We start from the raw sequence: 10,359 nt of genomic DNA, 5'->3' as shown, positions 1-10,359 counted from the left end.
GAATTGCTTCACACAATACACAAATTTACTTCTCGATTTTTAACTACAAACTAAACATTTTTCCATTTCTAGGAACCATCGAAGTTGAACGAGAACGTGGTGGACTAACCAACGGGTATCCCCCGTTCGATTCCTTCCGAAACCTTTTCTCATATTCATTGGTCGAACTTTATTGAGTCTAGTCTCTTCTTTGTTCATCTAGAGAACAAAATAATCGGTGAAGGTACAAGTATCTCGATTGAACTAAATCCTGGGGCGAAGGCTAATATCAAACAATTGTCCCCCCAAAGAAACGAAGTATTGGATGACATCATAGGTTTCATTCATGATAACTTGTCTTCCAACAAACCACCATTAAAAAAATTCTGAAACAATGGAACATGAGCAAAATAACCCAAATGTTGAAACTATTTCGACGGAAAAGGAAGGTCAACCTGCCACCGTCACGGAAAAACAAGCCCAACTTGTTGTTCATGACTCATCATCCAACATTTCTCTGAGTCACGAAGAAATTCTTACCCTTAAAAGGAAGAACCCGACAAAGGCTCTAAAGAGACTTCAAAAACTCCACAAGATTTCAATTGCCTATATTTCCTCCTACTCCTCTGATGCTTCGTTGGCTGACATATGTGACGACTTGGTGACACTCTTGGTCCATGACTAAAGCAAAACTATGACATTACAATATTTCAATTCCAATTACAAGATTCACAATACAATTCCAATCCAAATTTACAGAATTACAAAACTCAAGCCATCCTAATTCATTAGCACAATCCAATCTCAAGAACACAAATCCATTTGAAGTATATTCCATAGCAACTCCACATCTCATAACAGCAACCAAACTCTACATGGTAACAATCTATAACCTGCACAATTCAATAGAATACAACTCAGGCCAATGACTAACCTGCAAATAATAAGACTCATAACCGATTCCAAACAAGACTTGTACTGACATTTCAATACCATCATGGCTACATACCTAACATAAGTTCATGCATCCACTTCAAACCAACAGTAGTGCATAGATTTATCATCATACAAGTTCATTAGCATAGCAGAATTTGACAACACTCTCACTAATTGCAGAACAACATCTAACAGCAAATTCTAACTTCATATCACTAACTAACAAAATTTCATCTTAACTGAATCTAAAACTAACAATAACTAATTTCACAGTTAACAGAATTTGCATAATCACGATAACAGAAGTTAACAAACAGAACTAATACCTAATTATCCATCTAACAGAAATAGAGACAAAAATCATAACAGATAACAGAAATCAAAACTAAGTTAACAGATGGGCAAAAGGAAATAGAACTAACCTAACTGTTCATACTAACAGAGTCATTAACGAATTGGAATTCTAACTGTTTTGAACTGGAAAATGCTAACAGAATGTTAACTCTATAAGATTTCTTTATTTTTCACTTTTTGTTTATCTAAACTCTTTTTTACTTTCTATTTTGATGGGCTTTGTGACCTTGGGCTTAGCCCTTTGATTTCAACAAACCCTTAGTTTTGCTTAGTCCAATATTCTGCACTGAGTTTGCACCCCTAATTCTCTATTTCATTTTCTATTATTACTTATTTATTTTCTATCATTTTAATTGGCTATTTTCTTTTAATTTAACCATTTAGGGCTAGTTTCTTAATTCTAATTTGTTTTGTTAGTTAATTTATTTTTTTATTTTATTATGTTAGTTAGCTTTAATTACTAAAAGTATTTCTTGTATTTTCACTTAAATCAAAACACTAATAAAAAATAATTATCTATTTAGTTCTAAAAAGTTAATTATGTGTCTAAATGATATAATAAGAACATCTCATTTTATTTTTTCCTTCTTATTATTTAAATGCATTTGAATTTTTCGATTACAAACACAAAGATAATTCTTATTACATTCATATCCAAATAAAAATACAAAAAAAGAAACAATTTTTTCTCTTGTAAATAACTTCTCATGTTATAAATCATCAAACTTTTTTTTTAATCAAAGAAAGTTAACCTTTTGTGAATAAATGGATAGGTGGATACTTTTCCACCATACTCTTAGTATTTGATTGATTGATGTTCAATATATTGATCATTTATTCAAAATCATAACAATCTAAAATTTATCTAAACACAATAAATTTCTTGTGTGTCCATGTGCGCCTCTTCAAACTTTTTTCATAAAGGGATAAATTAAGTCATTTCGATGTGAAACAAAAACAAATATTTAAGGGTTTGTTTGAAATGCATCTTAAAAACTCTTTTTTAGTTTTTGAAAATTTAAAATTTAAAAACTTGTTTGAATATAATATTTTGCAAAAATATTTTTAAAAACTCTTTTCTATTTTTCAGTTTTTAAAAGCAAAAAAGTGAAACAGTTTAGTTGTGTTTTGCTTCTTACTTTTTAGTTTTTAGTATTATAAAACTTGAAGAAAAAACAAAAAAAAATTATAATTTTCATTAATAGCATTAATGTAATTTTAATAATTTTTATATTTTAAAAATAAAATAGAAAAACGAATTTTAAAGAGTATGTTATTTTTTTTATTTATGCTCTTTTTATGTATAAGTAATCTTTTCAAATATGTTTATTTATTTTACTTAATTTTTTTTGTGATTCTTAATTGTTTTCACTATATAATTTTTTTTCTATTAAACGTGGAATCCCATTTTTTACTTATTTTTTTTCTTATTATTATTACAAACAAGTCATATGTGATTTGTAAAATTAAAAATTGATTTAACCCAATTATTTGTATTCGACCAAATATCAATTAATTTTTTTAAGTTTATAATATTTTATACAATAAAATAGATTTTAAAAGTAAATGATAAAATATGCGTTTTTATTCTTTTCTTAAAATACTATTTAAATATTAGATTATCAAACAAGTTTTTTCACTTTCATATTTTCAAAATAGTTTTTAAAAATTAGTTTATCAAACAATTTTTTTGTTAATTTTCTTCTTAAAAATAGTTTTTTAAAATAGATTTGAAAAACAAATTTTAAGAACTAAAATTGAAAAGTGTTTCAAACAGGCCCTAAGTCTTCATCCTGCGAGCATACAAGACAATGTTTAAACATAAGAAGTTGACTTAAACCTTATCTATAAAATCAACCAACACACAAATCTTTTTTATCGAACTACGAGGCTCTGAGCCTCTTATTACACCTGAGGGAACGTAGGAGTAGGGTTTTGAAATCCAGTTGAGCACAATAATTAAAAATATTTTTTATTTTATTTCCTTTGTAATTAATTTCTATCTTGTTAAAAATAATCATCTTCATTCTTAATAAATAAGTTGATAAATAAGAATAAGAATAAAACAAATACATGCATAAAAATAATCAACCCTTAGAACTATATGAGGTTCTTGTTGAGAACAACGAATGTGAGGGGTGCTAATACCTTCACCTCAGATAACCGACACCCGAATCCTAATTTGGTTGCGATAATCATCTTATCATTTTTCTTTCTCTTAGAGTTTTATCATCATTTCCCCTTTTATTATGAATAAATAAAGAACGATGGTGATTCTGTTAGTCATCCTTGAGCGTGCAATGCACTTTGCGAAGTCGTATTTTTCGAGATGCGATAAAGGTATTAGCACCAAATTGTGTTTGTCAAAGTTAATTTTTTTGAAATGAGATTGTAATTTGGTTATGGGAGAAAAATACGGATAGTGATCCAAGTGAAAATGATGGGAACAATTATAAGTTGTTATGATTTTAATCGAATGATGGCCAAGAGAGTTATCACAAAATAATAAGTAAATTAAGATTTCACAATTAAATGCATTGTCAAAAAAGTCCTTTTTTTAAGATAAAAAATTAATTTAAAAGAACAAAATGCAATAAAATGCAATAAAATTCAAATCATTTTTAATAAAGCAAATAAAATTAAATAATTATTTATTTGTCTCTATTTATTTATTTTCTTAACATTTTGATAAAAAAACAAAACACCAATGCTATCTTGACACCCTTTTTTACACCAATACATACACCGTATACATTGTTCATTGTATTTATACGGTGAACAATATTTATGTAAATAAAAAATTATTTTTTATGAACCGTATGTGAACAATGCGTGAACCGTGTCTGTGAACAGTTACGTTAAATATTGAAACAAAGTTATTTAATGAAATATAAAAAATTGGGTAATGAAGTGATTAAGTTGGTTAATAAACGTCTAGATATCAAAAATAATTTTAGTAGTAAATCAAAAAATCTAATAGTAAACAAAGTTGGTTAATAAAATATAAAAAATTGGTTTATGAAATTATGAAGTTGATTAATCATATTATTTTATATCAATATTATTTAATTTAAAAATAAATAAATAATAAATAAATAATATTTTTAAATATTTTTAAAATATATATATTATTATAAGAGTTTAATTGAAATACACTGACAGTGTAAAAGGATTTTACACCGTCAATTAATCATAGACATCTGATATTAAAAGAAGTTTGACTTTTATTTTAAAAATCTATAAAGTAATACAAACGAATGATGGTGATGAATCGACGGTGTAAAAAATTTTACACTGTGTATAGTAATTAATCTCTTATTATAATATTTCACTATTCATAGTATTGATGCAAAATGAAATACGGTGTAGGTGTAGAAATTGATCGGAAGAATATCATTTCTTAAAACAAAAATAAAAAGGAATAAATTATCTAATTAAGATTAGAACATGCCTAAACACACCCTAAATTACCCTGTACTTCATTTTAATTTACACTAACATAAGCCCTTTTCAGTACTATACCATCATGTTGTAATTAGAGTCATTCCCTTCAAGTCTAAGTAACCGAATTGAATCAAACGGTTCTTGATTAATCATGTCATGTTTGTGGATTTTATTTCATCAATATGAAATGGAATAATCTTATGTATGATATTTTCTGAATTTTCAAATGTTTGTTTTATAATTTGTATATTGATGATTATTAGGTGTAGCATGTGTGTGTTGCATAATGGATCCAGCTCTCGTGTGTGATTGTGTATTTGGCCAAATCTTAAATAACACTCAAGTCATACCAATAACAATTTCAAATATGTCTTCACTTCATGAACTCCATTTATCAAATAACTCTTTAACAAGTATGATAGATAAACTCACACTACCGGTACAACATAACATGCATGATAATGCATTCAGTTTAATGTCTTTCCTAAAACTTTATGGAATTTAAAACTCATGCTTTCACATAATCTGCACATGGATGTCCATTACATGTCATTGTCACAACAATACACATTGTTTTCTTTTTATGATCCATTTTGAACATAGAAGGAACACAAGGCTATTGGAAACTCAAACTTTGTCAAGATTTGAATGAAAAGAGTATATCATTTGAATGAATTTTGATATGTATCTGTTATTAAGGAAACTCATTTTCTTATTATGTTTATTAAAAAACTTGAATATGTTTTAGCTTACAAAACTTTATATGTTTGTGTTGTCAATCAATAGTTATATTCCTCAATCATAATTCATATATCATCAATTGATGAAGGTTTTGGCTATCATTTTCTTGGTATGTATGTCAACAGTTTAACCAACTTTAGTTCCTTTCTATAGAAAAGATTTACACATTTGCTTGATGTTTTTTATTTTATTATCAACACAATAATTTCTTTGTACCATTTCTTTTGCAGAAAAATTTGGCTTCATTAGCTGATTTGGATTGTGTATGAACAAATCCAAAGTCATCATCTTCTGAGGGAAGGAGTGCTATTTAGGTTTTTAAACCATTGCTCCATATGGGGATTCAAAAACAATGCAACCAGCTTTATTCAGTATTAGATCAATTTAGTGTTGTTGTTATTGGTAGTGTTGTTTGCTAGAAATTGTAGCAAATTAGTAATGAAATATATAATATAGGTATAAGAAAATAAAGTCCTTCGTTTATATTAGAAAATGAGGTCCAGCAATTAACTAATATATATATATATATATATATATATATATATATATATATATATATATATATATATGAAGTGATGTTTTAAAAACCGGATCGATTTGGTTGGTTCAACCGGTTGGATCAGGAATCGGAGATGAATTTGATTATATCATCCTTTCAAAATTGTTAGTGGGTTAAAACTTGAGTAAAACCGAAAAAATCGGATTGAACCATCCAAAACCATTTGAACCAAAGAATCGGAGTCAATTTTGTAAGACCATCCGATTCAAAAAAATGCATCAAATTAGCCATTTTTTATTTATTTTTTTAAGTTTTAATATGCACTATCAAAACTTAACATATATTCCCAATTACAAAAAAGAATTACATGTTTTTTTTACAACCCTACAAACTTCTAAATTTTGTCACTCCATTATAATTTTTCTTTCAACCATAGTTCATCATCATCACGCCGTCTCTTTTAAACATAATCACAACTCAATATTGATTTTCGTTCAAGTTAATATTATTTGTTGTTGTCAAATAAGATTGATTTGTCGTAGTTCAACTCAAATTCGTTTTTTTTAATTAAAATATTTTGTATTATTTATTATTTGAGCTTTTGATTTAAATTAGTTTAACTTATTTTATTGTAATTCTTTAATTTGGTCAAATTATTCTTAAATTATTCTTATTTTATTGTAATTATATGTATTATCGATATTATTGTATTAACTTTGTAATAAATTTTTGAAATATTTATTTTATTAAGTTGTGAATGAATGATCATGTGTGACATATTTATGAAATTTATTTTAATTTATTTAATAAACGTACGGTAGGTTTAATTCATTGAACCAATTAAATCTTAAACCGTAAGTTTCATCGGTTCGATCTCCAATCTGATTTTTAAAACATTAGTCTTAACTTGGAACTTAGCAATTAATCATCTGTGAAAAGGTGTATAATACGATCGAATATGGTGTTTCTTATTTAGATATTGTGACAAAAATATATGATTTTATACATGATCATATAATTCAATTATGGAGAACCAAGCCACCAACTATAATGAATCTATCATGATCTTTGGTAATAATATTAGGATCATACAAATGGAATGTAAGTGTTCTTAGTTCAACATTTTTTTCCTGCTTAAAAACTTTAAAGGAACACTTATTCTCATTATACACCTACTAATGAAATACATCTTCTAATATATTTGATAACAAGCTACCTTAATACTATAAAATGATGAACCATCAAAATTATTCATGCCTAAGTTCCTTTCATATTAATAATGAAACATCCCTTGAATAAATTTAGATGGACATCACAACCACGACAACATTGTTAAATTGAGATGGAACACAAAAGGGATTTTCATTTTTTTTGTTAGATATTAATAATATTTTTTGTTAAAATTAAATATTATTTAATTCGATTGTTTGAAATTGTGATTGTAATACTTTATGAAATGTCACAAGACAAAACTATTCCATTTGTATGATCATTTGTTTTCAATTGATAATGTGACAAAATCAATTACTTTTCTACTCATTCAAAAGTTCTTTACAAAAGAATTTATTTAAATGAGAGCATTGATAATGTAAAGGTAATGCTTTAATTGAGATGTATTTTCATGGTAACGGTCATTTGGATTTGTTTTTAATGTTGAAAATGTAATTAAAATACTTCATAAAATGATACGGGACACAACCACTTAGATTCAAGCAAGAACATATGTATAAGTATTAGTCTCAATTTATATTTGAGTACAATTGTACAATATAAATAATTTTAACCCGTGTGGACGCATGGATATTTAACCAGTTAAAATGAATAAAAATCAGACACAAAAATGCGGGAAAAAAGTAAAATGAATGCATAAAATAATCTATGTGAAATATACTTCCGTAAAACAGACAGGTAAAGATCAAATTTTGCAGTGAAAACAACTCAGTTGAAAAGGCTCATGCTGATCAAATTGCAAACTTAAATGGGATCGAAAAAAGTTAAACCAACACGTCGGGTTAAACTACGCGAACCGTAGATCAATAAAACCAAAAATTGCAAGCCCAATCTCGAAATTTTATGTCCCTAACTTACGCGCAATGAAAATTGATTCAACCGATCTGTCTGAAAAATCAAGATTTTATTCTAAGCAAAATAAAATAAAGTTGGATGTTTGAAAGTTTAATATGTCCGAACAAAATTGGGGTATAACACTAATGTTGTTAAAAGCAATGTAAACGGAGCTCCTTTCAGAAAAGTCCATAAACCAAACTCCGCTCATCTAGAATTCTAGGTAGATGAGGAAGAGATGGTTCCATCCAGGAAACTCCATTGGGAGAAAATCTTTGCTTGCTTGAGGAAAGGGAGGAAGGAGAAATGAAGGTTTTGGTGGAAGAAGGAAGTGATTGGTTGAAGTAGTGGTTTAAAGAGATCATGCAGTGGGGTGTGTCGGATGTGGATGACGAAAGGGTGACTTGGTTGTGTATTTATGGTATTCCTTGCCATGCATAAATGTTTACGTTCTTTGAGTTTATTACAAACTCGTTTAAAGTATACTTACATGTAGATTATAATACATGTAACTAGAAAAACATGGACATTGCTCGTTTGATGATAAGAACCAAAAGCTACAAGGTTATAGATGAAGTGCTTAATGTGAAAATCAACGAGGAGTTGTTTAGGATCAAATTTGTTGAATATCCACATGGGCCTCTAAGGATTCACCAAGCTTAAAAATCTTATTTTCCTTCTAAATCTTCTAAATTAGATGTGGAAGCTTGCTTGAGATGCTTGGTACGAAGAAGAAGGCTCTTTAGAGGGAGAGATATTCAGAACTGGTGGTCTCCTAGAAACCAGCGGGGAAGAATTTGATTTAGGGGACAATACTAAGACTGATAAGACCCTAGAAGTCTCTGAAGAAAAGGATATGGTGTTCCGGGGTTGCACGTGTCAGTCAGAAAAAGTTGGGAATGGAGTGGTGGAATCAAAGGTTTGGTTTATTCAAAAATGTCAATGTGCAAATAAGTCTACTAGGTTAAGTAAGAGGCTCGGTGAAAGAGACAAGTCGCTAACCTTTAAGATTGGATATGGGGATGAGAGAGAAAATCCATGTGAGGCGAATAAGGAGGGGCGTGTGGAAAGAGTGGATGCGGATTGTGTTGGAACAAGATTTGTTCATACCCTTAAAAGATTTTTATGATAACAATGTATTTAAAGAACAATAGGGTTTGTTAATAGTTGTTCAAGTGTGCAGGTTCTGAAGTCAAACTATATCAAGGTTTCAAGCCTATCAAAATACTCAGTTCCACAAAGAAGTGACTCAGATTCTAATTAATCAGAATATGTAGTAGTTCATCTGCATCTGAAGGCATCAGACTCTGAAGGTTCAGACTCTGATCTTAAGACTCGGCTTCTAATGACATATCAGATTCTAAAAGGATGAAGAGCATTTAATCCATACAATGTACCAAGGTAGTCTTGTCTTATCAAAGCCCCAGATTTCTGGACAAAGTCAATTAGGGTTTTGTTTTGCAAGGCTCGAGAAATAGAGATATGACATCTTCAGTTTGTTCTACCTTTTGGTAGAAATCTAATACTCTGAAAGGTACTGAGAGCATTGTTATTATTCAATGGAGAAACATTTAGATCAGATGCTAGTCTCCCACGTCTCTCTTGGCATACTTCTTCACTAAGTTTGATCGTTATGTTCAAATCCTCCAACTGTTATTTTCCTGGTTCTATAAAAGGAAGTTCAAGGATATGAAGAAGTGTGTGGAAATGTGTGGAAATGTGTGGAAATGTTGATCAAGTTGATCAACATAGGTTTGTTGATTATTGTTAAAAACTCGGAAAGTACTAAAGATTCAAATATTGTGGAAGTCTTTGAATAAGATATCAACAGAACCACACAACACAAAAAAGATCTGATATAAGCAAGAACACTTATGTATATTTGTTAGCTTGTACAATAGGGCCTTAAGATTTTTTATCTTTGTTTATAATTGTGCATCATTGATAAAAGTATCAAGTGAATTTGTATTTACTATCCTAAACTGCTGTTTAGAATATGTAAAAGTCTCTTGCTGAGTGCCTGAGCATTGAAGTCTCATGCTTGAGAGCACAGCAGGAAGTCTTGATCAGTGTGATTGAGCATTGAAGTCTCATGCTTGATGGAAAAGCAGGAAGTATTGATCTGGTATGATTTAGCAAGAAGTCTCTTCGTGGGATTGAGCAGGAAGTCCTGAACAGGTTGTTTAAGCAAGGAAGTCTCATGCCTAAGGGTTTGAGCAGATGTATATTTCTAATTTGATAGAGCCAAATGTAATATGTTGATTATAATGAAAATCTCTTGTACTTCAAGGGGACTGGACTACACTCGGGTTGGGAGGAACCAAGATATATTGTGTGTCTCT

The 10,359-nt window shown here is 29.0% G+C and overlaps 1 long non-coding RNA gene across 1 annotated transcript; it reads right to left on the bottom strand.

Annotated features, from left to right (window-relative positions):
* Window positions 1-661: 661 nt before the first annotated feature.
* On the bottom strand, window positions 662-1,424 carry LOC127097858 (uncharacterized). Its single transcript, XR_007793209.1, has 2 exons — window positions 1,338-1,424; window positions 662-872 (listed from the first exon to the last, which is right to left on the bottom strand). It is a non-coding gene; the product is annotated as an uncharacterized LOC127097858 (long non-coding RNA).
* Window positions 1,425-10,359: the final 8,935 nt, after the last annotated feature.

The sequence above is a fragment of the Lathyrus oleraceus genome, chromosome 6 (genome assembly GCF_024323335.1).
Source record: "Lathyrus oleraceus cultivar Zhongwan6 chromosome 6, CAAS_Psat_ZW6_1.0, whole genome shotgun sequence".
Classification (NCBI taxonomy): domain Eukaryota; kingdom Viridiplantae; phylum Streptophyta; class Magnoliopsida; order Fabales; family Fabaceae; genus Lathyrus; species Lathyrus oleraceus.
This window is presented reverse-complemented; position numbering and strand designations above follow the sequence as displayed.